The sequence below is a fragment of the Rattus norvegicus genome, chromosome 13 (assembly GCF_021556685.1).
Source record: "Rattus norvegicus strain SHRSP/BbbUtx chromosome 13, alternate assembly SHRSP_T2T, whole genome shotgun sequence".
Classification (NCBI taxonomy): domain Eukaryota; kingdom Metazoa; phylum Chordata; class Mammalia; order Rodentia; family Muridae; genus Rattus; species Rattus norvegicus.
In genome coordinates, this window is record NC_141546.1 from 94621067 (window position 1) to 94648603 (window position 27537).

The 27537-nt window shown below is 45.1% G+C and overlaps 2 long non-coding RNA genes across 3 annotated transcripts; one reads left to right on the forward strand and one right to left on the reverse strand.

The window, feature by feature from the left end:
* Positions 1 to 2752: 2752 nt before the first annotated feature.
* Positions 2753 to 21104, reverse strand: LOC148001841 (uncharacterized). Its single transcript, XR_015636221.1, has 3 exons — positions 20731 to 21104; positions 19496 to 19632; positions 2753 to 5410 (listed from the first exon to the last, which is right to left on the reverse strand). It is a non-coding gene; the product is annotated as an uncharacterized LOC148001841 (long non-coding RNA).
* A 3067-nt stretch (positions 21105 to 24171) lies between these two features.
* On the forward strand, positions 24172 to 27537 carry LOC120096326 (uncharacterized). 2 transcript variants are annotated; one of them, XR_015636223.1, is made up of 3 exons: positions 24172 to 24369; positions 24867 to 25202; positions 26879 to 27537. It is a non-coding gene; the product is annotated as an uncharacterized LOC120096326 (long non-coding RNA). The 2 variants fall into 2 exon arrangements; XR_015636222.1 differs by lacking the exon at positions 24172 to 24369 and adding an exon at positions 24412 to 24617.

The window sequence follows — 27537 nt, forward strand, 5'->3', positions numbered from 1 at the left end:
TCTTTTCTCACTCTTATTCTGAATTCCTTCCAACTTTGGCATATTAAACCTTGCCTCTGTGATTGCGGTCAGTTAGCGTTGCGATGCTGTAACAGAATGCCAGAGATCCTCAAATTAGAAAGAAGAAAGGTTTTTTTTTGACATCATAGTTTAGGGCCTCTCAGCTCACGGTCAGTCGGTCCTGTTGGTTTGGTGCCTATGGTAGCCAATCACATGTGCACTGAAGCATACGCAGAGGGAACCGATTATCTTCTGGTGGCCTGTTAGTGTTAGAACCTTTCATATTAAAAAGTATATTGTAGGTTTTTACAAATACATATTTGTATCCAAAAAGAACTGTCTAATGTTAGTGGGCAGATACCCTAATAACTCCACGGTGGGTCCTTTTCCCAGTGGTCCAATTTCCTCCCACTGGATCACCTCTTAAAGACTCTGCCACCTCTGGGCAGTGCCATGATGATGATCCAGCCTTAGCACATGTGGGGGCCATCGCGTGATCATGTGCCATGACAGCTTCTCACCTTCATAAGCCGGACAGCCTCTATTTTAAGCGACAAGTGCATTAAGGCTCTGCTTTATCAGACAAACCAAGAACTGTCCGAGGAGTGGGGTCACATCTCTTCCTGTATCTGTCATAACCTACAGCATGGAGGTTAAACAAGGCAATCAGTAACTGCTTATTGAGTGAATAGAACCATTCTAAAGTCTCTCTCTCTCTCTCTCTCTGTGTGTGTGTGTCTGTGTGTGTGTGTGTATGGATGGGCATATAGAGGCCAAACACTGGGTGTCTTCCTCAAAGGCAGAGTCTTTTGTAGAGTTCACTGATTTAGCTAGAGATGACCAAACTGCTCCTTAGTTTCCCCCGCCCAGCTTTTTATGTGTGTGCTAGCAAGCCAGACTCAGGACTTTGAGCTAGTGTGGCACGTACTTTACTGACTGAGGCATCTCCCCAGCCCCTGAGAGGTTTTCCTATGTCAAGGCTGATAAGTCTCCTGCTTCTAGACACTCCAGGGAATTCTCAGCTTTGTGTATATAGTCCTTAAAGCCTTTGCCAACACAAGCAGAGCCATACTTTGGTGCAATCTGGTTGCTTCACAATCTCATACACGTTATTCATTTCATAACTTTACTCTGAGAAAAGGAAACTGGGGACCTTGGTGCCAAAATGGAGATCAGAGTTCCCAAGGCCCCTTTGACACATGTCGGTATATAGAAATGACTGTTTCCTCAGAGAGGCCTTACAGAGAAGTGGGTTCTCTCTGTGTTTGTCTGGACTTCAAACACGGTGGCTGGAGCTTTGGCAGGTCTGGGGCCTTAGAAATGGAAAGCACAAAAGACAGCATAACAAGATAGTGCTGTGGTTTCTGGCCTGCTGGGTGCTGCACAAGCCCTGAGCTGATCACTTCCAGGCTTCCTATGCAGAGGAGGGAATGCCCTTGCTGCTTGCTGTGGCTTCTGCTTCTCTGGGTTTCTCCATTCCTTGCTGTTAGGCTTAACATAGCAAGCCTTTCTGAAGACCAGTTGAAAACAGTGTTAATTAGCTAGGCATGGTGGAGCATGTCTTAAATCCAGCACTGGAGGCAGAGGCAGGCAGATGTCTGAAATCAAGGCCAGCCTGGTCTACAGGGTGAGTTCCAGGACAGCCAGGGTCCCATATAGAAACCCTGTATGGGTTTTACTGCTATGAACAGACAACATAACCAAGGCAACTCCTATAAGGACAACATTTAAATTGGGTCTGGCTTACAGGTTCAGATATTCAGTCCATTATCATCAAGCAGGAGCATGGCAGTGTCCAGGCAGGCATGGTGCAGGAGGAGCTGAGAGTTCTAAATCTTCATCTGAAGGCTGCTAGGAGAATACTGGCTCCCAGGCAGCTAGGACAAAAATATTAAAGCCAACACCCAGAAGGCCACGCCTACTCCAACAAGGCCACACCTACTCCAACAAGGCCACACCTCCCAACAGTGCCACTCCCTGAGCCAAGCATATACAAACCATCATACTCTGTCTCAAAAAAACCAAAACAAATGGATGGAAGGAAGGAAGGAAGGAAGGAAGGAAGGAAGGAAGGAAGGAAGGAAGGAAGGAAGGAAGGAAGGAAGGAAGAATATGGTGTCATTGAAAGTGTCTTCTGAACTCACCCTTTGTTCTCTAGGAAAACCTCATCCCAATCCAGAAAATGGGTTTTTCAGTGCGGGGTCTTGAACCTACTATCTAGATGGAAATAAGTTATATGGTATATATTTAGATACTACACATGAACTTAAGTTCTTTGCAAGTTTCAGAGAGAGAGAGAGAGTGTGTGTGTGTGTGTCCCTTTGTCCTTCCTCAAACACACAGAACGTGTGTGGCTATACTGTTGTGTGACCACAGCTCCTAATTCCCACGAGTGTCAAGGATGCACTTTAAAACATTTCTAAATGAAGTAGTGAAGACTACCCGACACCCATCATTGTATTGATGGACTCAGTAATCACAGTCTCTGACAGTGTTTCTGTTACACATTTCCGAACAGTATTGTTATAAAGCCCAGGTTGGCTTCAAACTCACAATTTTTCTGCTTCAGCAATCCAGTGCTGGGATTATAGGTGTGTGCCAACACTCCTGGCTAACAGCACCTTCCCCCGTTTTATTTACTTATCTTGAATTTTAAAGGCATACTTCATGTGCACCAATACCATTTATACATTTCAAACAGTAGATGATTTTATGTCATTTTAAACTGAAAAAAGAGGGTGGGGGGGATTATGAAGATTGGACTCTTTAATTCTATTGGCCATTCAGGTAACTGAATACTTCTGTCATGTTGATTCACTTAAACCGAGGTTATTTTTGTTTTTGTTTTTGATTGTTTTGTTTTGGTTTTTGTTGTATTTTTTTTTTTTACTGTTTTGGGGGAGGTGGTTTTGTCTTAGCTGCTTTTCTGTTGCTGTGATAAAACACCATGACCAAGACCACAAAGAGAAGAAACCTTCACTGTGGCTTATGGTTTCAAAGGGTTAGAGTCTGTGATGGTGGCTAGAAGAAGCAGCTGAGAGCTCACATCTTGATCCATGGTTCCCAGGGAGAGAGAGCACTAGGAATCACAGGAATCTTTTGAAACCTCAAGGTACTGTGATATGCCTGGATTAAGGCCACACCTCCTAATCCTTCTCAAACAGTTCTACCAACTAGTGGCAACTATTTAAAGATATGAGCCTATGGAGACCATTCTCATTCAAACCACCATAGGTTTGTAACCTAAAATAATATTACCTTTTAAGGTATCATGCTAGCTGGTTTCAGGGGTGTACACTTCGATCCCAGCACTTGGGAAGCAGCAGCAGGCAGAACTCTTAAGTCTGAGGCCAGCCTGGTCTACATAGTTCCAGGACAGCCAGAGCTACACAGTGAGACCCTGTCTCTACACTCCACAGACTCAAAGACACTATACAAGAAGGAAGACCCAAGGAAGGATGTTTGGATCTCACTTCAACAGGGAAATAAAACAGTTGTAGGAAGCTGGCAGAGGGAGGGAACTGGATGGGAGAGGGTATGAGGAGGTTCTGGAATGGGGGGTGGGTCCGGATCAGGTACGGGGAGACAGAGGGGAGATGGTCAGATCACCATGAGAATGAATAGAATCTGTAGCTGGCTGGGGTGGGGTCATCTGAAATACATGCCAGAGACCTGGGATAGGAGAGTCTCCCAAGAATCAATGGGGTTAACCTTAACTGAATCTCACAGCAGTGGAGATATGGAATTTGAAGAGGCCACCTCCTGTAGCCAGGCAGGAACTCCAGTGGAGTGATTGAGACACCAACCCATCCACAAAACTTTCAACCCAAAATTTATCCTTTCTACAAAAAATGCAGGAACAGGTATTAGAGTAGAAACTGAGGGGATGGCCAACCAATAATTGGCCCAACCAGAGACCCATCCTATGGGCAAGCACCAATCCCAGACACTGTTAAGGATACTCTATTAAGTTTGCAGACAGGAGCCTAGCATGGCTGTCCTCTGAGAGGCTCCACCCAGCAGCTGACTCAGACAGATGCAAATAGCCACAACCAAACAGTGAATGGAGCTTAGGGACACTTGTGAAAGATTTGGGGGAAGGATTGAAGGCCCCGAAGGGGAGAGGAACTGCATAAGAAGACGAACAGAATCAACTAACCTGAATCCTTGGGAGGTCTCAGAGACTGAACCACCAACCAAAGAGCATACATGGGCTGGACCTAGGCCCCCTCCCCTTTTCACATTTGTAGCAGATGTTCAGCTTAGTCTTCATGTGGGGCCCCAACCAATGGGAGCAGTGGCTGTCCCTAAAGCTGTTGCCTGTCTGTGGAATCCATTCCCCTAACTCTGCTGTCTTGTCCAGTCTCTGTGGGAGCAGAAGCACCTATCCCTGCAAAGACTTGATATGCCAGGATGGGGAGATACCCAGGAGGGCCTCCACTCTGAGAAGGGGGAATCGGGAAAGGGACTGTGGAAGGGGGAGGGGAAGTTGGGATATAAAGTGAACTTTTAAAAAAAGTGAAAAAGAAATAATAAAAATAAAAGATGCCACGGCCATGGCTGGCTACAGCAACTGTTGTCCTTGGGCAAGATTCAGCTCTTCACTGAGGTGACATACGCGTAAAAAGGTAAGTGGCATCCAAACAATGTCATCAGCAGGAGGTCTGAGATCCAATAAAAGTGATGGAGCATCAGGGAGACACTGGCTGGAACCCATGGGAGCTTGGATGATGTCCTCAGTAAAATTCTCCGATTCTTCCAGGTGGCATAGAGCCACCCTGCCCTCATGGTCCAGACGGCTTTGTGACAGCCGATAATGCTACATGTGTCCCAGGATAGGTATATCATGAGGACAGGGCCACCCTCTCTTTACCAGACATTTACTAGAGTCCCAGAAAGGATGGCTAATGGCTATTCGAGTTCCCCTGGGTGGATAGTATTTCTCTTCAGTGTCCTTACCCAAGCAAGCTACCCTCACCTCACATTTCTTCAAGGTTACATAAAGGAGACTGAATCATAGCTCGGTTGGTCGAGTGCTTTCCTAGAATTAAGGGATCCCTAGGTTTGAGTCCCAGCACCACATAAAACTGAGTATGGGGGTATGTATCTGTAGTCCCAGCATTCGGAAAGCAGAGACAGGAGGATTACAAAGTTAGGGTCATCCTTGGCTACAGAGTCAGTTTGTGGTTTTCTTCGGGTAGGCCCTATGATGCATAAATCATTGTGGTCCATTTTCAGTCTGAGGTGCACTTAGAGTTCATCAGAGAGTCACAGGTAGCAGGAGGTGCTAGGCCCCGGACTTCCCAGGAGGCAGCTGGATCAGTTTCCGGGTTCTTCATAGAACTAAGCAGTCACAGGTAGTCAACTCTGAGACTGGTCCCAGTGTCAGGAAAGAAGGGAATCTCAGGCCCTAGGACAGACATTAGACAAGACTTTACGTCATGAACCAATAACCTAGGGAGTCTGGAGAGGGACAATAGCAGGAAGACTGTGTCACCCTGAACAACTCAGCAGATGAGGAATTCGGGGCAGAGAAATGCAATTAGAAATATAACAATAACAATTTTGCACCAAATTGCCCGTTTGGTGGTTTTTATTTTCTCTCTAGGCTGATGCCCAACTTAATAAGACTTTAAACTGCTTGACTCCATCACAGTTAGTCTCCAGTGTTCTTGTTATATAGTCAGGACAGACAGACAGACAGACAGACAGACAGACAGACAGACAGACAGATAGAATTACATATGAAGCCAAGTATAGAGTCTCACTTTTTTTTTTTTAAGTTTTTGTTTGTTTTGTTTCTCAAAACAGTCTCTCGATATAACCCTGGAAGTCCTGGAACTCGCATTGTAGACTAGGCTGGCTTTGAACTCAGAGATCTGCCTTCCTCTGCCTCCTGAGTGCTGGGATTAAAGGCATGCACCAACTACCACTGCCCAGCTTGGGTCTTACATTTTTTAAAAGCCAGCATTTAGGAGTATCAAAGATTTGTCAAAACTTCAGGGCCTGCCTGGTTTACATAGTGAGTTCCTGGCTACCAGACATACATAATGAGATTTTGTCTCAAAACCACAAAATAAATAAATAGCTTTACCTAAAGGGCCTGGGGATAGAATATGTGCTGTGCATGCATGAGGCCTTGGGTTCCACCACCAAAAATAAAATCAGATGAAAATCACATTTATTGTGGAGTGGTTTTAAAATACCAGGCAAACATTTACAAAGGAAGCTGATCTTTCATTACTAACGCCAACATCCAAAGTCCTGGACATATCAGTGTGTGTCCCAGAGTGACACAAACAACCGCTATGTTTGAATCTTGAAAACCTGTGTTTAAAGCCAAGCATGGTGGCACATGCCTTTAATCCCAGTACTAGAGAGGTAGAGGCAGGCAGATCTCTGTGAGTTTGAGGCTAGCCTAGTCTACAAAACAAGTTCCAGGACAGCAAGGGCTATACCATGAAACCTTGTCTCAAAAAACCGGAAAAGAAAAAAAAATATATTTAATGTCTCCTGAGTAGCTTTTCTTATCAGTAGGAGGCTCTCTCTCTCTCTCTCTCTCTCTCTCTCTCTCTCTCTCTGTGTGTGTGTGTGTGTGTGTGTGTGTGTGTGTGTGAGCAAACCAAACACCTTTATGCAGTGAGCCATATTTTCCATCCCAACTCTATTTTAAAGAAAAAAAAAAGGATGAAATTCACATAACATACAATTAATCATTTTATTTCATTTTGTGGAGTTGAGGATCAAACCCAGGGCCTTGTATGTTGGCAAGCAAGCCTTCCCCCCTGATCCACGTACACTGCCCAAACTGACCGTTTTGGAGTAAGTGACTCAGTGATGTTTGGTAGCTCATGATGTTGTAAGATGATTGGCTATACCTAGTTCCTGAATTTATCCACCACAGCACAGCAACAGCCAGTCCTCATTAAACCTTGTGCGTCTTAATTCCCTGTGCCTGCAGCCTCTGACACCCACCCATCTGAGTTATGCCTGTCTGGGTTTATCTACTCTAAATATTACCACATGAATGGACTCGAACAAGAGGTAGCCTTGCAGGATTCTTTTATATGGTGTGCTCTCAAGACCATTTCATGGTATAGCACACGTCGGGTCTTCCATTTTAACACTAACATATATTCCACTGTGTGAAGATCTGAGGAGATCTCTATGACACGGGATCTACAGAGCTAATCAATGGTCTCCTCCACTGACAGATTCAGAATTTGGATAGACGGTTGGTAGGCGCTGCAACTATGGACAGTAGGAGTGTGGGTCACCAGGTCTTTGACGAATTATTAACTTGCATGGCCCTGTCCTCTTTGTTCATCTTGAGGTGAGAAGTTCTAGGTTAGAGTACTTGTCTACCATGATGCTCTGTCTTACACAGACCTAGGCATGATGGTGGCGGCTGCCATAGACTGACTTCTACAGTTCAGAGCCTGTGGTGGTTTGACCGAGAATGGCATCCACAGGCTCATGTGCTTTAGCATTTGTTCTCTAGTTAGTGAAACTGTTTGCAAAGAATTGAGAGGTGTGGCCTTGTCGGGGGAGGTGTGGCCTTGTTGGGGAAGGTGTAACCTTGTTGAGGGAGGTGTGGTCTTGTCAGAGGAGGTGTGGCCTTATTGGGGGGGGGAGGTATGGCCTTATGGGGGGGGAGGTATGGCCTTATTAGGGGGAGTTGTGGTCTTATTGGGGGGAGCTGTGGCCTTGTTGGTGGAGGTGTGGCCTTATTGGTGGAGGTGTGGCCTTACTGGGGGGAGGAGTGGCCCTATTGGGGGGAGCTGTGGCCTTGTTGGGAGAGGTGTGGCCTTGTTGGGAGAGGTGTGGCCTTGTTGGTGGAGGTGTGGCCTTGTTGGGGGAGGTATGTCACTGGGAGTTAACTTTGAGGTTTTAAAGGCCCTTGTCGGCACCACCCAGAGCTCCCCTCCCCCGCCTGTGGATCAGGGTATAAAGCTCTCAGCTACTGTTTCAGTCCCATGCCTGTCTGCTTCCAACTGTGATGATCATGGACTGATATTCTAAAAATTGTAAGCAGGCCCCTAATTAAATGCTTTTTTCCATAAGAGCTGCCTTGGTCATGGTGTCTCTTCACAGCAATAGAACAGTGTGGCTAAAACAGAGCCCAGATAAACCTTCCTTCTCTTTACATTGTTTTCTCGGATATTTGATGGACAAAGATGACTAAATATGTCAATATTTACCAAATATATCTGGAACTCACTATGTAGACCAGGCTGACTTTGAACTTGTGGGTGATCTTCCTGCCTCCTATAGGCGACAGCCTTTGCCTGACTCTGTGGAGTGTATATACCAAATATGTGTAATGCAATTTGTTTCTCCAGCTAAGCCTGGTGAGTGTTTGGGTTGAGCCCTACACTTTTAGTGAGATCTCTCTGTAAAGGCAATATGTAATGCTCTGGACATTTATTGACAACATCTCATGGCTAAAGGCAATGGTTCATCTGAACTCACACTATTAGGCTACACTAGAGAATAGGTAATGCCTTCAAGTGCCCCTACATTATAAATGTTATAACTAGGAAAGGCCGGTCATAATTACACTCCTCAGAGTCAGGCACAAGGCTGTCACCTATAGGAGGCAGGAAGATCACCCACAAGTTCAAGGTCAGCCTGGTCTACATAGTGAGTTCCGGATCAGTCAGGACTACATGGTAAAGCCCTCTTCCCAAAACAGAATGATTACCTTTGCTTTCCAGCCACGTATAAGACAATCAGCTGGTCTGTAGCTCATGGTAGAGCCCTTCCTTGCATGTATCATATCTTGGGTCCAATCCTCAGGAGGGAAAACAAACTAGGTAGACAATTAGGACAGGAGACAAACCCATGTCTCAGAATAGTCCCGAATGTCGGTGGTAAGGAGTCGCATGTTCTGTGCAGGAGAAGGGAAGAGTCTGAAAGCACACCCCACACAGTCTACCAATCCAGCCCTGCCTCTTTTACACAGTCATGGACGAAAGACAGACGGGTGGCAAACGGCTGCAAGTCTGTGTCCACAGGAACAAGCCTGGTCCGCCGGGACTAGGGTGCTTTCACTGTTTTTGCTCTCAGTCCACTGCCTACTCTACACATTCACATTTCTTCACCTTGGATCCCGTGGCCTGCTTTCCTGGCCATGGTGGCTTTCCTGGCCATGGTGGCCATGGGGTAGTCAGGGAGTATTTGACTGGGGAAGCAGGCAGCGCACAGCCTTGTACTCCACGGAGAAGCTTTAGTAAGGAGAATGTAACAAGAACGCTCACACCCAAATCCTGGGCAAAGGCTCCCTGCTGTGCACTCGATTTGCAGTGAAAACAGCAGCAAATCATCTCCCAAACAATGGCCACCAAGACCTGAGTGTCTCCGCTGTCCCTGCTCCGGGAGAACAAGAGGACTTCCTTCTTACTTTCTTCACCCTCAGAAGTGACACAGCCACATCTCTCTGTCATGCCTACGGTTCTAGTGACTCTAAAGACCAGCCCTAGAGATCAGAGCCCCTTCACGGCGTCCCTTCAAGTGCCACGAAGGCGGCCCAGCGAGGATTTTGACTGCACACCCTGTGGTTTCCTGTTCATCTCATCCACTGGAAGGTGGCGGCTTATCACAACGGTGTCAAGATGGGAAATACATTTTTGTGCAAGCCAAGACCAAAGCACAGGAGCTGGGGGCGGGGGCGGGGCTAAGGAGAGGAGGGGGAATGGGAAGTTCAAGGCTGACACACTGCAGGCCAGAGAAGCAGCCTTTGCTCTTTTCCGGCCCTAAGAATAAAAACTCCCTGATAGGGCTGCCTTCTTCTTTCCTATTATGGACATGTGGTTTGGACCCGGAGAACAATTGTTCCCTATAAACAGAGGTGGGCAGTCTTGCTTTCCCTTCCTTTTCCTTTGAGAGTCATGCAGGCTGATGTGGCCCTAGACACCCTCCGACTACAGATTACACTTTGTTTGAATTAATAAAACCTTGTTGGGTTTATGGATGGTTTTAGGGCTCAGTCCCTTATTTGGTGTTGTAAAAGGACATGTCTCTGCTGATTCATAGCTCCCCTATTGTACTGGACACATGAAGGAGATATGGACACCCAGAGGCTGGGAACCAGGGGACACAAGAATCAGAGGACAAAGTGAAGGGCATTGATGCTACCCTGCGCCTGTCCCCGTGTGCCTAAGCACAGACACTCATTAATGGCACTTCTGTTGATAAGAAGGGGCTCCTGGGGACTGTGAGTTTATCCAGGTATGCGTCGTTAGTGTAGAGAGAGGCCCATGGCGGTCTTTGTAGTCACAGTAAGATGGGCTGAACACCGGCTCTTTGTGTACCGCAGGGCATCACTGTCCTTACTTTCTCACTTGCAAAGCCAGATGAAATACACAGAGGAAGAGGGTGGCCAGTGGAACAGCAGTGCAGAGAAGGGACCTTTGGGGGAAGCTGGCTGGCTGGTTAGCCAGCAAGTGATCCCTCAGGGTCACACTTACAGGGCAGCATCACCACAGGTTGGAGTCTGTCGTACCGCTTTGTAATCTGATTTCCCACTCTTTGAGAACACCCAGTATTCGATAGGTCAATGACTGTTAGTCTGACTCACAGATGAGAGAGTACCCTGTCACTGATGCAAATGAGAAATTTCAGCCTCTGGAGAGCCCTGTGCTCTGAGCACTGTTAGTCGATGGGGGAGCACGGAGGAAATTTGGGTGAGAATCAATATGACTAGATGGTGCTAGTTAAATGAGGCGATCTATTAACTGCTTACTCCATAGTTTTCTTCCCCACACCACACATACCTAACAGCTTTGCTTTTCTGTTGCTTACATGTGCTGAGGGTTCATTCACTCTTCCCTCCTCTGCATATTTCCTAACAATGCTCAAATTTTTATTCTAGAATCTTGGGCACAGTCACTGACCCACGGGCGTCCACGAGACTGGTACCACTTGCGAGCTCTACTCTAACTATAACTTTTTAAAAAGAATAATTATCTGGTACCTCAGACAAACCATGAGTGAAGGCAGATGGGTGACTTCCTCTGACCATTCCCAGTTTGATCTCGGGAATCTCGCTGGAGGAATACAGGCAGCACACCCCACTTTGGTCGGGCCTCTGTAGTTTGTAGATTTGAACCTGAAATATAGTTAGTGGCCAACTTGCCTCTCTCAGGATGTAACTGAGGAAGGCAGGACTCAGAAAACCATGGGCAATAGGCCTGGAGTTCTGATCAAGCCGTTCATGAAGCCCATTTCTTCTAGACAAATGCTTCCCAAAGGGAAGGGAGGGAGAGAATCTGCCATTCACCTGTCTTCAAGCCCGTGGACTTAGACTAGGTGCAGGCCTCATAACCTGGTTTTATAATTTGATGGAGTTTACCCCTCTGGTCTTCCAGGCCTCCGCCTGCTTCACTGCAGGTCCTAGGGCTTCCTAGCCTGTGTAGTTATGGGGACCAACTCTTGCTAATATGTCTGTGCTATTTCCCTGAAGGTCTGCCTGCTTCTCTACTGAGCCCATGCGTACAGCAATCCCCTGGAGATCTCTGACCTACACAGGATGAACCAGGGAAGGAGAAACTTGCTAATTGCTGGCGCTCTGTCTACTAGAGATGGGAGACAGCTGCATCCCTCCAAGGCTCCTGAGGGCTGTGTATGTGTTGGTCAGTGAGCTCAACGGGCTTCCAGACTAGAAGTCCAGGACCAATAGCCAAGGTGTCTGGGCTGTGCTTAGGAAGGCAGAGTGGAGTTGGGATCACTCTCAAAAAGAGCTGGACTCACAGTCTGGTTGGCAGAAGACTATGGCCTCAAAGGTATCCATGTCCTTAGCCTCAGAGCCTGGCTGTGTTTGTCAGCTTTCTTTCTTTCTTTTTTTAACATTTTCTTTTTAAATGGATTTTTAATTTACATTTTAAGTGTTATTCTCTTTCCCATTTTCCCCTCCAGAAACACACTATCTGCCCCATTGCTTCTATAAGAGGATGCTCATAGGGTGGTGCAGTTTCTGAATGGCCTTTCCTTCATTCTCTGCTCTATACTTTGTCTCCATATTTCCTCCTGTGAGTATTTTTGTTCACCCTTCTAAGAGGTCTGAAGCATCCACACTTTGTTCTTCCTCCTTCTTGAGCTTCATGTGGTTTGTGAATTGTATCTTGGGTAATCCGAGCTTTTGGGCTAATCAGTGAGTGCATATCATGTGTGTCATTTTGTGATTGGCTTACCTCACTCAGAATGACATTTCCTAGTTCTATCCATTTGACTAAGAATTTCACGAAGTCACTGTTTTTAATAGCTGAACAGTACTCCATTGTGTAGATGTACCACATTTTCTGTACCATTCCTCTGTTGAAGGACATCTGGGTTCTTTCCAGCTTCCAGCTATTATAAATAAGGCTGCTAAGAACATAGTGGGCATGTGTCCTTGTTATATGTTGGAGCATTTTTTGGGTATATGCCCAGGAGTGGTAGAGCTGGGTCCTCAGGAAGTGCAATGTCCAATTTTCTGAGGAACCTCCAGACTGATTTCCCAAGTGGTTGTATCAGCTTGTTATCCCACCAACAATGGAGGAGTGTTCCTCTTTCTCCACATCCTTGCCAGCATCTGTTGTCCCCTGAGTTTTTGATCTTAGCCATTCTCACTGGTGTGAGGTGGAATCTCAGAGTTGTTTTGATTTGCATTTCCCTGATGACTAAGGATGTTGAACATTTCTTTAGGTGCTTCTAGGCCATTCGAAATTCCTCAGTTGAGAATTCTTTGTTTACCTTTGTAGCCCTTTTTTTTTTTTTTTCCGGAGCTGAGGACCGAACCCAGGGCCTTGCGCTTTCTAGGCAAGCGCTCTACCACTGAGCTAAATCCCCAACCCCTGTAGCCCATTTTTTAATAGGGTTATTTGATTCTAACTTCTTGAGTTCTTTGTATATATTAGATATTAGCCCTCTATCAGATGTAGGATTGGGAAAGATCTTTCCCCAATCTGTTGGCTGCCATTTTGTCCTAATGACAGTGTCCTTTGCCTTACAGAAGCTTTGCAATTTTATGAGGTCCCATTTGTCTATTCTTGATCTTAGGGCATAAGCCACTGATGTTCTGTTCAGGAAAATTTTCCCTGTGTCCATGTGTTCGAGCTCTTACCCACTTTTTCTTCTATTAGTTTCAGTGTATCTGGTTCGATGTGGCAGTCCTTGATCCACTTGGACTTGAGCTTTGTACAAGGTGATAAGAATGGATCAATTTGCATTCTTCTACATGCTGACCACCAGTTGAACCAGCACCATTTGTTGAAAATGCTATCTTTTTTCCACTGGTTGCTTTTAGCTCCTTTGTCAAAGATCAAGTGACCATAGGTGTGTGGGTTCATTTCTGGGTCTTCAATTCTATTCCATTGATCTACCTGCCTGTCTCTGTACCAATACCACATAGTTTTTTTTAATTGCTATTGCTCTGTAATACAGCTCGAGGTCAAGGAGGGTGACTCCCCCAGAAGTTCTTTTATTGTTGAGAATAGTTTTTGGTATCCTGAGTTTTTTATTATTCCAAATGAATTTGCAAATTGCTCTTTCAAAGTTTGGGAAGAATTGAGTTGGAATTTTGATGGGGATTGCATTGCACCTGTAGAATGCTTTCAGTAAGAGGGACATTTTTACTATATTAATCCTGCCAATCCATGAGCATGGGAGATCTTTCCGTTTTCTGAGATCTTCTTTGATTTCTTTCTTCAGAAACTTGAAGTTCTTCTCACACAGATCTTTCACTTGCTTGGTAAGAGTCATCCCAAGGTATTTTATATTATTTGTGAATATTGTGAAGGGTGTCATTTCCCTAATTTCTTTCTCAGCCTGTTTATCCTTTGAGTAGAGGAAGGCTACTGATTTGTTTGAGTTAATTTATACCCAGCCACTTTGCTGAAGTTGTTTATCAGGCTTAGTAGTTCTCTGGTAGAATTTTTGGGGTCACTTAAGTATACTATCATATCATTTGCAAATAGTGATATTTTGACTTCTTCTTTTCCAATTTGTATCCCTTTGACCTCTTTTTGTTGTCTGATTGCTGTGGCTAAGACTTCAAGAACTATATTGAATAAGTAGGGAGAGAGTGGGCAGCCTTGTCTAGTCCCTGATTTTAGTGGGATTGCTTCAAGTTTCTCTCTATTTAGTTTGATGTGGGCTACTGGTTTGCTGTATATGTCTCTTACTATGTTTAGGTATGGGCCTTGAATTCCTGATCTTTCTAAGACTTTTAACATGAAGCGGTGTTATATTTTGTCAAATGCTTCTCAGCATCTAATGAAATAAACATGTGGGTTTTTTCTTTGAGTTTGTTTATATAGTGGATTACGTTGTTGGATTTCTGTACATTGAACCATCCCTGCATCTCTGGGATGAAGCCTACTTGATCATTATGAATAATCCTTTTGATGTGCTCTTGGATTCATTTGTGAGAATTTTATTGAATATTTTGACATGAGTTTTCATAAGGGAAATTGGTCTTAAGTCTCTTTGTTGGGTCTTTGTGTGGTTTAGGTATAAGTGTAATTTTGGCTTCCTAGAACAAATTGGGTAGTGTTCCTTCTGTTTCTATTTTGTGGAATAGTTTGAAGAGTATTGATATTAGGTCTTCTATGAAGGTCTGATAGAATTGAGCACTAAACCCATCGGGTTCTGGGCTTTTTTTTTTGGTTGGGAGACTTTGAAAGACTGCTTCTATTTCTTTATGAGATATGGGACTATTTAGATGTTTTATCTGATCCTGACTTAACTTTGGCACCTGATATCTGTCTAGAAAATTGTCCATTTCATCCAGATTTTCCAGTTTTGTTGAATATAGGCTGCTGTAGTAGGATCTGATGATTTTTTTTTTATTTCCTCAGATTCTGTTGTTATGTCTCCCTTTTCATTTCTGATTTTGTTAATTTGGATATACTCTCTGTGCCCTCTGGTTAGTCTGGCTAAAGGTTTATCTATCTTGTTGATTTTCTCAAAGAACCGGCTTCTGGTTTTGTTGATTATTTGTACAATTCTTTCTGTTTCTATTTGGTTGATTTCAGCCCTGAGTTTGGTTATTTCCTGCCATCTACTCCTCTTGGGTGTATTTGCGTCTTTTAGATGTTCTGTCAAGCTGCTAGTGTGTGCTCTCTCCAGTTTCTTTCTGCAGGCACTCAGAGCTATGACTTTTCCCCTTAGTACAGCTTTCATTGTGTCCCATAAGTTTGGGTATGTTGTGACTTCATTTTCATTAAATTCTAAAAAGTCTTTAATTTCTTTCTTTATTTCTTCCTTGACCAGGTTATCATTGTGTACAGAGTTGTTCAGCTTCCGTGTGTATGTGGGCTTTCTGCCATCTTTGTTGTTAGTGAAGATCCATGGTGATCTGATAGGATGCATGGGATTATTTCTGTCACCTTGTATCTGCTGAGACCTGTTTTGTGACTGATTGTATATATGGTCAATTTTGGAGAAGGTACCATAAGGTGCTGAGAAGAAGGTATGTTCTTTTGTTTTAGGATGAAATGTTCTATAGATATCTGTCAAATCCATTTGGTTCATAACTTCTGTTAGTTTCACTGTGTCTCTGCTTAGTTTCTGTTTTGATGATCTGTCCATTGATGACAGTGGGGTGTTGAAGTCTCTCACTATTATTGTGTGAGTTGCTTTGTTTGCTTTGAGCTTTAGTAAAGTTTCTTTTATGAATGTTGATGCCCTTGCATTTGGAGCATAGATGTTCAGAATTGAGAGTTCATCTTGATGGATTTTTCCTTTGACCAGTATGAAGTGTCCTGCCCTATCTTTTTTGATAACTTGTGGTTGAAAGTCAATTTTATTTGATATTAGAATGGCTCCTCCAGCTTGTTTCTTGGGACTATTTGCTTGGAAAGTTGTTTTCTGGCCTTTTACTCTGAGGTGGTGTCTGTCTTTGTCACTGAGGTGTGTTTCTTGTATGCAACAAAATGCTAGGTCCTGTTTACATATCCAGTCTGTTAGTCTATGTCTTTTTATTGGGGAATTGAGTCTATTGATGTTGAGAGATATTAGGGACCATTTGTCAGCTTTTAATTACTGTAAAAAAAATACCTGAGATCAATTTAGAGGAAGAAGGATTTATTTAGGGTCATGGTTTCAAGGGTTTTAGTCCACTTTCTGGTCTCGCTTTGTGCCTATGGTGAGTCAGACTATCACAGCAAAATCCTGGGACTTTTGGTCATGATGGGTATTCTGTTCACCTCATGATAGCCAAAGAGAAAGAAGTAAAGAGTGCCATTTTATACTAAAAACACTCTTTAAGCTTTGAAAAAGGAAAGAAGAAAAAAATCAAAACAACAACAACAAAAACACCAGGCAACTAAGGACAACTGTCTTTGGCTATAAGGTTCAGGTACCTTCAGGGGCATGCCCTGAAGTGGCCTAACTTCTCACTGGGTTAAAATTTCCACTACTTCCCCGGAATGCCACAGGCTAAACACAAAGCCCTCAACAAGAGATCTTTGAAGAGACAGACAAAATCCAACTGCAGTAACATCAGGAATGGCTTTGCAGACATGCCTAAGGGCTTGAGACACACCAGATGGTCCCAGATTATTTACTTGGGCCAGATACAATCCAGGTTTTATAAAAAGGACCAGCTTCTGGATCAGAGAAGAAGGTGATGTGGTGCATGGAAAAGGGAGGAGCCCCATGCTCTGAAGAGAACAGAAGAGGCCACAGGTCAAGGGTCCCCCATGGCTCCTGGAAGTTGACTGAGGTCAGAAAGTGTGTTGTCTCCTCCCAGGCCCTGTAAGGAAGCCTCAGTAAACTGGCTCTAAGCACAGAGACGGAACTTTCAGAGACATTTGCCTTGTTTAAGCTGATCAGTGTGTGGAATTTGTTGGGGGGCATAGGGAACTAACAGGCAAAGGTATGCCTGAAGGAATGTGAGGCAGCTGGAACACGTGCCTTCATTAACTGAGGCTGGGCCCTAACTCCATCACACATACACACCCACAGCATTTTCCCCCTAACAAAGCCATACTTTCCAGGGAAGACTGGCCTCTGCCAGAAGTCCTTCCCACTTCTGAAAGTGGTCTAGGCTACGTCAGTACCCCACTGAGCCACCACCAATACCATGTGTTAGCCTGTGCTTGTCACCGCCATGTTTAAAGAAATTCTTATATGAGTATCTCTGTCCCACCCCCTAGATGTCTTCTATGGCAGCCATGTTTTAGTAGTGTCTAGTGTGCCGGTCGGCTGTCACAAAACACTTAAGGTAGGAAAGGTTCCTTATGGCCCCTGGTTTCAGAGATCTGCAAACACTTGGCCCTGTTAACTTCGGTCTTGACAGGAGTTTCTGTTAGGAGACTAGACTACTAACCTTATGGCAGCCAAGAAGTGAAAGAAAGAGGAAGGCAGGAGTCCCACATGCTCCTTCAAGGGCACACCCCCCCAACCCACTGGGTTTCACCAACTCCCCAAACATACAGGCTGGCCACCTGTGGGAAGATCCAAACCACAACACATCAAGATACATTTTTTTTTTAATTTTACTATCTGACCTCTAGTGACCTAATTATCTCCCTATCCCATTGCCTTTTTAGGGAGTAAAAATCTCTATCCACGTGGGTTATATTATACTCTGAGTTTTAGGAACCAACTTGTTAGAGAAAGAATCCACAGCTTTTAAGCATCGATCTGCCTTCTGGGTGTGTGTTTTCTACCCTCGGGGCTGCATCTTCCCTGAAGATATCACTCTCACCTCTCAGGGAGTCTCGATGACCAGGAGCAGCCTGTCCGACCAGAACCGCCTCCCACCTGTTATAGATATTGTGAGGTCATGTGACTCCATTTCACTCTGTGCTGTGACTTAAAATCCCTCTGTAGAGGGCCTCCAGTGTGATAACCGTGGACTGGAATCAGTGTGTCGAGCAGGAGGAATAGATCCCTGTGTAGCGTCCACATCCTCTCCAGACCCGGGGGGGAGCAGGGAAGGAACCCCTCAGCATGTGTGATTTCTCAGCATGCATGGCAAGGGTGGCAGGTCCCACACCCTCTTTCTGCAGCTGATGTCCCAGGCTCTGTCCAGGTTTATTTCTGCTTTGTTTTGAGACAGGGGTCTTTCTATGTAGTTCAGGCTGTCCCGAAGCTCAATTTGTAGACCAGGTTGGCCTTCAACTCGCAGAGATCTGCTTGCTTCTACTTCCTGACTGTGCAGGATTAAAGGCGGGTGCCCCCATGCCCAGCAACTGTTTAGTGTTTTAAATGCCTGAACCCTGAATGAAATTTAAATACATTGAAGGTTCAAGCCAAAACACACCGAGATACATTGTTTCCATTTTTACTGTCTCTATCTGATCTCTAATGACCTAATTAGTCCCCTCCACCCCCAACACTTTTGTAGGAGCTGAAATCTATGTGCATGTGTACTAAGTACTAAGTTGTAGGAAACAGAAACTATTTGTTAGAGAAAGAAACCTCACATCCACAGCTTCCTGCCTTTAGAGAGAGACAGCCTACAATACACATTTAAAAAACTGCTTCAATTCATTTGGCCATGAGCTGGGTCAGTGGTCTTTCTCCTCAAATCTATGTTATTAACAAGCCCTGTAGTTAAGCAGGCCTGGGCTATATCATCCTTCTTTACAAGAGCTTTGGGAATTCAAACTCAAGACTTTCACAGCAAGCACATTACCCACTGAGCTTAACTTCTTTCTCTGCCATCCTTTCTTGGAAACGATAAACAAACTTCTCAGGAAAAGTCGACCACAATAAAAGTCCCACACAAATGCAGAACTTTGGGAAAGACAGGAATCAAATGTCTGTCCTACGGGAGTTTCTGAGGCAGTGGAGTCAGGTTATGATGTGAGTGGTGAGGACTGGGCCTTATGTTAGTTACTTTTTTCTGTTTCTATGATAAAATATCATGGTCAAAAACAACATCAGAAAAGAAAGTTTTGGGGGGCTGAAAGGTCTGGCGGATTAGAGTCCAAAATGGCAGAAATAGGAAGCTCAGAGTTCACATTTCAAATGGACAAAGGGAGCAGAGGGAGCGAATAGGAAGCAGGGTGACACTGTAAACCCTCAAAGCCCACCCCAGAGACGGACTTTCTCCAGCAAGGCTGTAAAAGGTTCCATAGCATCACCCAACAAGGACATTTCTCATTCGAACCACAACAGGCCTGGTTAGTTCTAAATAGAACCTAGGCTTGGTGAGCTACAGGCTGCCACAAATGACAGCCCAGGCAGAGTTTCTGTTCCTCAGTATCCGTAGGGAAGTGACTCTAGGATCCCTGTCCTCAGCAGGGGCACCAAAATCCACAGGTGCTTAAGCCCTTATACATAACTGCATAATATTTACACATCACCTCTGCATCCTCCTGTAAACACTGTGGAGGCAGAGGCAAGAGGATCTCTGTGAGTTCAAGGTCAGCCTGGCCTACATAGTGAGTTCAGGGCCACTCAGGGTGACACAGCAAGATTTGGCCTCAAATGCAACAAAAAAACAAAACAAACCCAACCCATGTGGGTTGTACCATGTTTGAAGCAGTTCAAACGTACTCACTTCCTCACAATTCTAAAATCTTTTCATGAGCCAGCAGGTTAAGGCGCCAGGCTGATGATCTGAATTCAATTCCCAGTATCCACAGGTTGGAATAGGAGGCTGGACTGCTGTAAGCTGCTCTCTGACCATCACCGGCACTGGTAAAGAAGTAAGTAGGGAAAGAAAGAAAGAAAGAAAGAAAGAAAGAAAGAAAGAAAGAAAGAAAGAAAGAAAGAAAGAAGAAGAGAAAGAAAGAAAAAGAGAAAGAAAGGAAGAAAGAAAGGAAGAAAGGAAGGAAGAAAGAAAGAAAGAAGAAAAGAAAGAAGGAAGAAGAGAAAGAAAGAAAAAGAGAAAGAAAGGAAGGAAGAAAGGAAGAAAGGAAGAAAGGAAGGAAGAAAGAAAGAAAGAAGAAAAGAAAGAAAGAAAGAAGGAAAGAAAGGAAGAAAGAAAGAAAGAAAGAAAGAAGTGAAATGAAATTTAAAATAAAGATCTCTTCTACACACCTCTACTGTTACTGATTTAGACATTGCTGTCCGTCAAAAGAAGACCAGTTGTACCCCTAAGAGTAAAATTCATGATTTTGATAATTTGTTGGCTCAAAGTCACCCTCTTACACGGATTGAAGTTTTCTGTAGTCACAGAGAGATTTCTCAGGACAGAGAATAAAACATGGGCTATTTAACAATAGCCTGACTGATTCCTTCTGGGTGGGGGTAGGGTTGAGACAGAACTCCTCGGGTACAGTTCCAGCTGGCCTCAAGTTTGTGATCCTCAGCCTAGGCCTCCCGTGTGCAGGTATCTCAGATGCGACTCATCAAATGGGACATGCCTTATCACTGCTTAACGCATAGCTTCATTCGTGCCCACCATAGGGGCTGCACACATCACTACAGGTCTGCTTCGATAAGGGTAGAAGACAGGATGCTAAGACTGTGTATCCCAGCTCAGCAGATATTCTGATAGTCTGCCCAGGTCTAGCCCTGTATCACAGAAAAACATAACAGCATTTGCTCAGTTAGAAACACCCCAACAATAGGGCTAATTGCTGGCCAATAGTTGAGCGGGGTCACAAGGCTGATAATGTCAAGTCATTTGTTCCTGAGAAAACTCACTCTCAGAATGCCTTACTACCCACTCTGGGGGAAGGACAAGGAACTTCTGTAAGGGGAACCCATCCAGATCCGGGTGTCATGACAATTCTGAGCATGAAATGTTCTGGAAAACAGAGGAGCACATGTCCATTTCAAAGCTCTTACCTCTGACTGAGTCCAACGAAGACTTCTAATGAAGAAGCTAAAGACAAACTTTGAGGCTGGACTTCGGTACTCCCACCTTTAGAAGCTGGAGCCGGAAGTTATCCTGACCGGAGCCGGGATCCAGGTCTGCATCAGCCGTGACCTTGCTCCGTTCCTCTCACCTCTAAGGCCTCCCCGTTTCCTCATCTTGGAAACAAAGGCCATTTCAGGTGATTATTTCAGGTCCCTCTTGCTCTGCAGCTCTGTGAATTGATTCATCTGCCAGAGGGATTCCTTCTGTGTGTCTTGGAAGACATCCAGTCGAGGACGGCTTATTCTGAAAGGCAGCCGTCCCTTTGTTTGCTGGCCTTGGGAAACCCAGACATTTTTATGATGTTATGGGAGGGGGTGACAGGGAGTGCCTAGCAGGGGTGCTCCCTGCCTCCGGCTGCGTCATTGGCACAGATTCAGCCTCTTTGGTGGAGGTCATCCCATCCTTGTCATATGGTCAGACTTGCCACCTCTAGGGAGGTACATGCAAGACAATAGCTCCCTTTGACAAGGAAAAGGCCCTACGATAGAGTTCTGCTGCTGGCTGCTTTAAACCGAGGCTTATTTTCATGAACTCAGCCCATAGAGGTTTAAATGGAAGGCTGTGTTAGCTGTCTGTAACTGTACCAAACACTTCAAGTCCTCAATTTATAAGGGGAGAAGGCTTTCTTTGGCTTACAGCTTGGCCTTCAGAGATCCAGCACACCATGCCTCCTAGACTTCTGTGGGAGAGTCAGATACCAATGGCAGAGGGTCGTTGTGAAGCAAAAATGAGCACTTCATGGTCAGGGAGTGAGAGAAAGGGAAAAGGTTCCCACAGTCTCCTGGGGCAGGTTCCCAAAGGCCTCCCACTAAGCCCCGCCTCTTCATAGGCTCAACTTGTGCCACAGACTGGGCCAAGCCTTGAGGACACAGGTCTTTGTAGGGCATTCCAGATCCAAACTGTAGCGAGGACACTAGTGACCAAAGAATAAAGTAGTTTAGCTGGCCCAGTGATGTGTGTTTATAACACCAGGGCCAGGGAGGAGGTAGAGGCAGGAAGATTAAGAGTTCAAGACTAACCTAGGCTGCACAGTGAGTTTGAGGCTAGCCTAAGCTACTTAAAAAAAAAAAAAAAAGAAGGAAACTAGTTTATATAGATAATTGGGAGGTATCTAGTACAAAATAATTTCTGATAAATACTGGCTCTCAAGTATTGGTTGCTTTTTCATTATCTCTTTCATATATATAATAATATATATAATAATATATAATATATTATATATGTATATATAATATATAATATATAATATATAATATATAATATATAATATATTATATATATGAAATATAAATGTATATATATGACAAAAGAACTGAAGTCATGATCTATTTTAGCTCACAGTTTGGGGATATGCTAATCATGGTGGGGAAATCCTGGCAGCAGGAGCTGCAGGTGGCTTGTTACATTGTATCCACAACCAGCAAGCCGAAAGAAGGATGCTGGCTCTCCACTTGCTTTCTCTTTTACATTCTGTCTTGGTCCCCAGGAGTTGAGGTAGTTTGGCCTATATCCAGGGTAAGTCGGGTTTTTTTTGTTTTTTTTTTCCTTCCACTCTAGAAATACCCTCAAAGACATACCCATAAGTGTGTTTCCATGGTGACTCTAACCCCACGGTCAAATTGAGAGAGTAACCATCACAAGCATTTGAAATGAACACCAACTGTTCTTATCTACCCGGCATATCTCCCTCCCTTCCCTAGACAGGCCCGTCTTTCCCTGATCTTAAGGGTCACATCCTTGGGACGAAATCAGTTCTTAGAAAATTAGTTGTAACCTATTTCATTCATTTTGAAGTTGCATTTAGTTATCCATTGTTCAGATTTGGACTGGTGTAAAATTCTGTCACCTGGTTTTCACCAGACAACTATTGTCGCATTGGAGCAAATTCATATCATTTATGCTGTGATAATTCTACTCTTTCCCTTTAAAATAACAATTCTCTATAAAAATCAATGTAAAATTCTCTGAGCAGTGTGATCAAGGACTCCATTGGATGAATTTCATGAACCAGCACCACCACCCCCGTTTGTGTGTGTGTGTGTGTGTGTGTGTGTGTGTGTGTGTTGTGTGTGTGGTGTGTATGTTGTGTGTTGTGTGTTGTGTGGTGTGTATGTGGTGTGTGTGTGGTGTGTGTTGTGTGTGTGTTGTGTGTATGGTATGTGTAGTGTATGGTGTGTGTGTGGTGTGTATGTTGTGTGTTGTGTGGTGTGTGTGTGGTGTGTGTTGTGTATGTGGTGTGTGTGTGGTGTGTGTGTGTGTGTGTGTGTGTGTGTAATTGGTAGAGTTGTAGGGTGTATGGGTAACCAGCTTGACAAGGGGATGCCAAGTATTTTCCTTTTGTCTTGTTTGTGGGAATTGAGATGGCTGTAAGCCACCTGAAATGCATGCAGGGAACCGCAGTCCTCTTAACCACTGAGCTATCTCTCCAGACCTTAAAGATTCTTGTGATCATGAGGAGGTCAAAGGACAACTTCCCACCAGACCAAACTCAGGTTGTTGGCTGAGCCACCATATCCCTGATTACACACACTTCCGAGTGCAGCTTTTATTCCTTGTGCTGGGCTCCCCTACTGCAGGGCCATTGTCACCCTTGTGTTAACCACCCTTTCCTATCCTCCTTTCCATGCCTTTTTTGTCTATAGTACTGATTATCACTGTAGACTTTCCCCAAAGTTTGTAGCTCAGATTTCAATGATATTATTTCTTCTCGCTTCTAATTTGTACTTTAATTTTTTAACTCTATATATTTAATCTATCTTAAGTCCTATTTAAGTATCTTAAATCCAAAATCATTTTCCCTTTTGTTTCTGTTATTTTGCTGCCAGCATGGGTTACTTTTAAAAATGACTGTCACAAAGCACCAGAGGATGCAAGGTAAGAGAGGAAGGGCTCCTTTGGTTCATGGTTTAGGGGATACAATTTATCGTGACCAGAAAACAGTATGGCAGCTGTCCCAACTGGGTCTGTGGCAGAGGGAACTTGGAATGTGGCTTGTGGCTCTATAGACTAGAAAACAGAGCCCAGGAAGGAAAAGATGCCCACTACAACCCCAGAGCCCATCTCTTCGGGACTCGGTCCTCCATCTAGGTCCCATGGCCTCCCAAAACACGAGTGCCAGCCGGGCACCAAGTATCTAAACACGGGAGCAGGTAGGAGATGTCGTGCTTTCAAACTGTTACAGTGTCCACAGTTGGGTTTTCTGTCTACTTGATGGGCCCATGTTCTCACTGAGCTGTGCGCTGAGGAGAGTGGGAGAGGTGTTCTGCTTGTTGGTATCAGGAACTACTTTCCACCTCCAGCAGTGACTGTCACCTGGTTACCTGCTCATCTGTTGCCATGGCAATGGTCATACCTTCCCAGCATACCTTTGGTGCAGCTCCCACCTTCACTTGGGAGCAGTTATTGTCACATTTCAAATGAAAGGCAGACCTTTCCTGCCCCCTTCCTCTTTTTCTTTCTTTTCTCCCTCCCTCCCCCCGCCCCGCCCCCTCACCTTGTCTCCGCCATCCCAAGAAAGCTCCTCGCCATCCCAAGAAAGCTCCTCCACGTGGAACCGTGTTGGCCTGGTGCGGTTTGTCCGGACTGAGCGTGATTTCCATCCCAACACTGCCTGAGTTCTGATTCCCTCACAGGGGCACGCTGCTTTCACCCAAACCCCCCCCCCTCTGCCCCCTTTCTCCTCACACTGGGTCTTCACATTTGCTCTGCTTTATCTTTTCAGTTTGGTCATGTGTTTGGGCAACTTCTCCCACGCGTACTTGTTCAAAACTCTCTTCCTCTTAGTCTCCTTTTTGTCCCTTGGTTTCCCGAGAAGGTAAGACAGGGAAGGCGGGAGGGCAGAGCACTGGGGCTCTGTCTGCAGTGACTCTGGAGCTGTGTCAGGAGTCAGTCCTCCAGTTTGGATAGCACGCACAGTTCCTGTAGGGAGGCAGAACCTTCGCATTGTTGACCAAATTTAGCTTGTTGCCCTGGAGCCTCCACTTTGGCCAAAATCAGCCAAGTTATTCACTTCCCCCATTTTTACCCTTTTCCCCCACAATGGCTATTTCTGATTTCTTTTTAGACGAAGCGGGGAATGCTAAAGAAACAAAAACCACCGGAATGAACAAAACCCCTGCATTTAAAGCTGGGGAGAGATCAGACTCTGTGGGACTCCAAGCTACAGAAAATGTTCCTAGGAACAAGAAAGGCAGTGCAGAAGGCACACATCACATATGTCACCGGCCCGACTTCTGCATCCCAGCCTCTCTATTCTTCCACCAAGTGCGTCTGCGTACAACTGTCCTTTAGAATGCCACAGCGGCTGCCTTTAGCCACAGGCACGGTTGGCTTCACTTTGTATCCACTCAAGTGCACACACCATGAGTCATGTGAGGTTCAAAAGCCCAGCAGGACCAAGGTACGTTCATGCCCAAACTTGTGGGGCAAAGCGGGGTAGGGCGCAGACACGCTCCAGTCTGACAGAAGGTCTGGGGGAAGCTCTACCTTGGGCGATGACTCAGAGCCTGGAAACAATGACTTCAGCACTGACGGTGACCTGGAAATCAATCTAGTCAGCTGTCTGGGCTGGAAGAGAGATCCCCAGCCAGGGGAAGCAGCCCAGAAGCTCCCATCCTGCCCTTCCCCCAACACTCTTGGGCTTGTTTGAGGGCTGGAGTGATGATTTCATTCTGAATCTCTGAGTTCAGTCTCAGGGGCTGCTGTGGTGGCCACAGTCTCTGGGTTGAATAATGGGGAAATCAAGCTGATGTGGTAGAGTAGGCCTCAAGGACTTTTAGCAGCTAAGTGGACGTGCAGGTCCATTCACTTAATTAGCAGAGATTTCAAAGTAAGGCCCATTGCCAGTTGTTACAAACATGCAATTATAATCATTAATGGCGCGAATGGCCGCCTATTGCTAAACACTAATTTCACTATAGCTAATCATCTTTTTAAATTATTTGCTTACAATGTGCCCAGGGTACAGTCTCACTCACTGCCACCATCTCGTTCACCCTTCCCAATGATCCCTGAGGTCCGTATTATTGTTTTCATTTTATCACTGAGTAAATATGTATATCCACACTGGCACGTGAATTTGTGTAGTCTCCTTATGTCCTACCCGAGATCCCTTTGTAAGGCTGGTGACCTCATCTCCCAGTGGCTATGATAGTGGTTGCTAATGCTTTGTACCCAACCCTCTTCAGGAAAGTGGTCCTGGCTTAAATGAGAACAACTTCCCCCTGGAGGTAATTCTCTCTCCTCCCTGCTACCAGAAGCCTAGGGTTATTAATACTCAGAGAGTGCATGAGGCTGGGAGGGGTTAGCAGGGAAAGTGCTTGCTGTACCTAAGAGCCCCTGAGAAGTTGGGTGTGTCACTGCATGGGTCTGTAATCCCAGTGCTCCCACAGGAGGGTGAGAGGCGGAGACAGGAGAATCCCTGGAAGCTCATTGGCTAGCCAGCTTGGCATCTGCAACAAGAGACACAAGCAATAGGTCAGACAGGTAGTGGAATTCACAGATCAGATAGCCCTTGCCTCTGACTTGTCTCCGGCTGACACTCTGTCTTCACGCCCTTCTGTTGTTTTCTCTGCCTCTTCTCGCTTTGTTTTCTCAGAAGTCCTTGTTTTTAAGTGATGTACTTGGGTCCTACTTCCTGTGAGGTCTACCCACAACAGCTGAGGAGTGAACACAGGCTTTAATTCCAGGCCCACTGAGTTCAAACAAGTCCTCTTAGCGGTGTGTCAGTCCGTCTCTCTGAGTCTAACTGTTCCCATCAGTTTTAAAACAATGGAATAACGTTACCCAATAATCTCTTCCTTTCTTCTCAATAAACCTGAGTATTTACCTCTGTTAGGACTGTAGACTACAAGGGCCAAGTGTCTGTTTCCGGTGCGTGGTGTTTCTCAGGCTGAGGCTAGAAGGTGGTGAAATCAACCTCAGTGGTTTTCAACCTTCCAAATGCCGCGACCCTTTAACACAGTTCCTCATGTGGTGCCCTCCCCCCCCCCAACTATAAGATTATTTTTTGTTACTGTAATTTTGCTACCAATATGAATCCTAATGCAAACATCCTTGTTTTCTGATGGTCTTAAGTGACCATTTGACCCTCAAAGGGGTCATGACCTACAGGCTGAGAACTGGAGAATTGGAGCAGCCTTTGGGAAAGAAATGAAACAGACTGGAAAGGAAAGAAAGGCACCATCAGAGGGCATCACGCTCACCACGCAGGTGCTCTAGCCTTGCTGGAGATGACATCTGGCAGAAAGAACTTCAAAGAGGAAAGGCTTATTTTGGCTCATGGTTTCAGTTGTGGCAGAGAACCTATTCGTGTTAAGACAAACCAGGATCAGAAAGCGAGAGAAATCCGGACCAAGTATAACCTTCGGTGACCCACTTCCACCAGCTAGACCCTACCTCCAAAAGCTTCCAGAACCTCCCTGAATAGTACCACCAGCAATCATTTCAGATTTCTTCCCTCCCTCCTTCCCTCCCTCCTTCCCTCCCTCCCTCCCTCCCTCCCTCCATCCCTTCCCCCTCCCTCACTTCCTACAGTGCTAGAGATGGAGCCCATGTATACTAGATTGGAGCTCTACCACTGAGCTACACTCTCAGCCCCAAACTTCCATTTCTGTACAGCGAACCTGCTTCATGTCTATCTCCACAGAGGTTTGATAGGAGAACCATGGGCATGCTGAGTAATGGCACAAAAATGTCTTTTTGACTACTTGCCAATAAAAGGAGTTTAAAGGCTA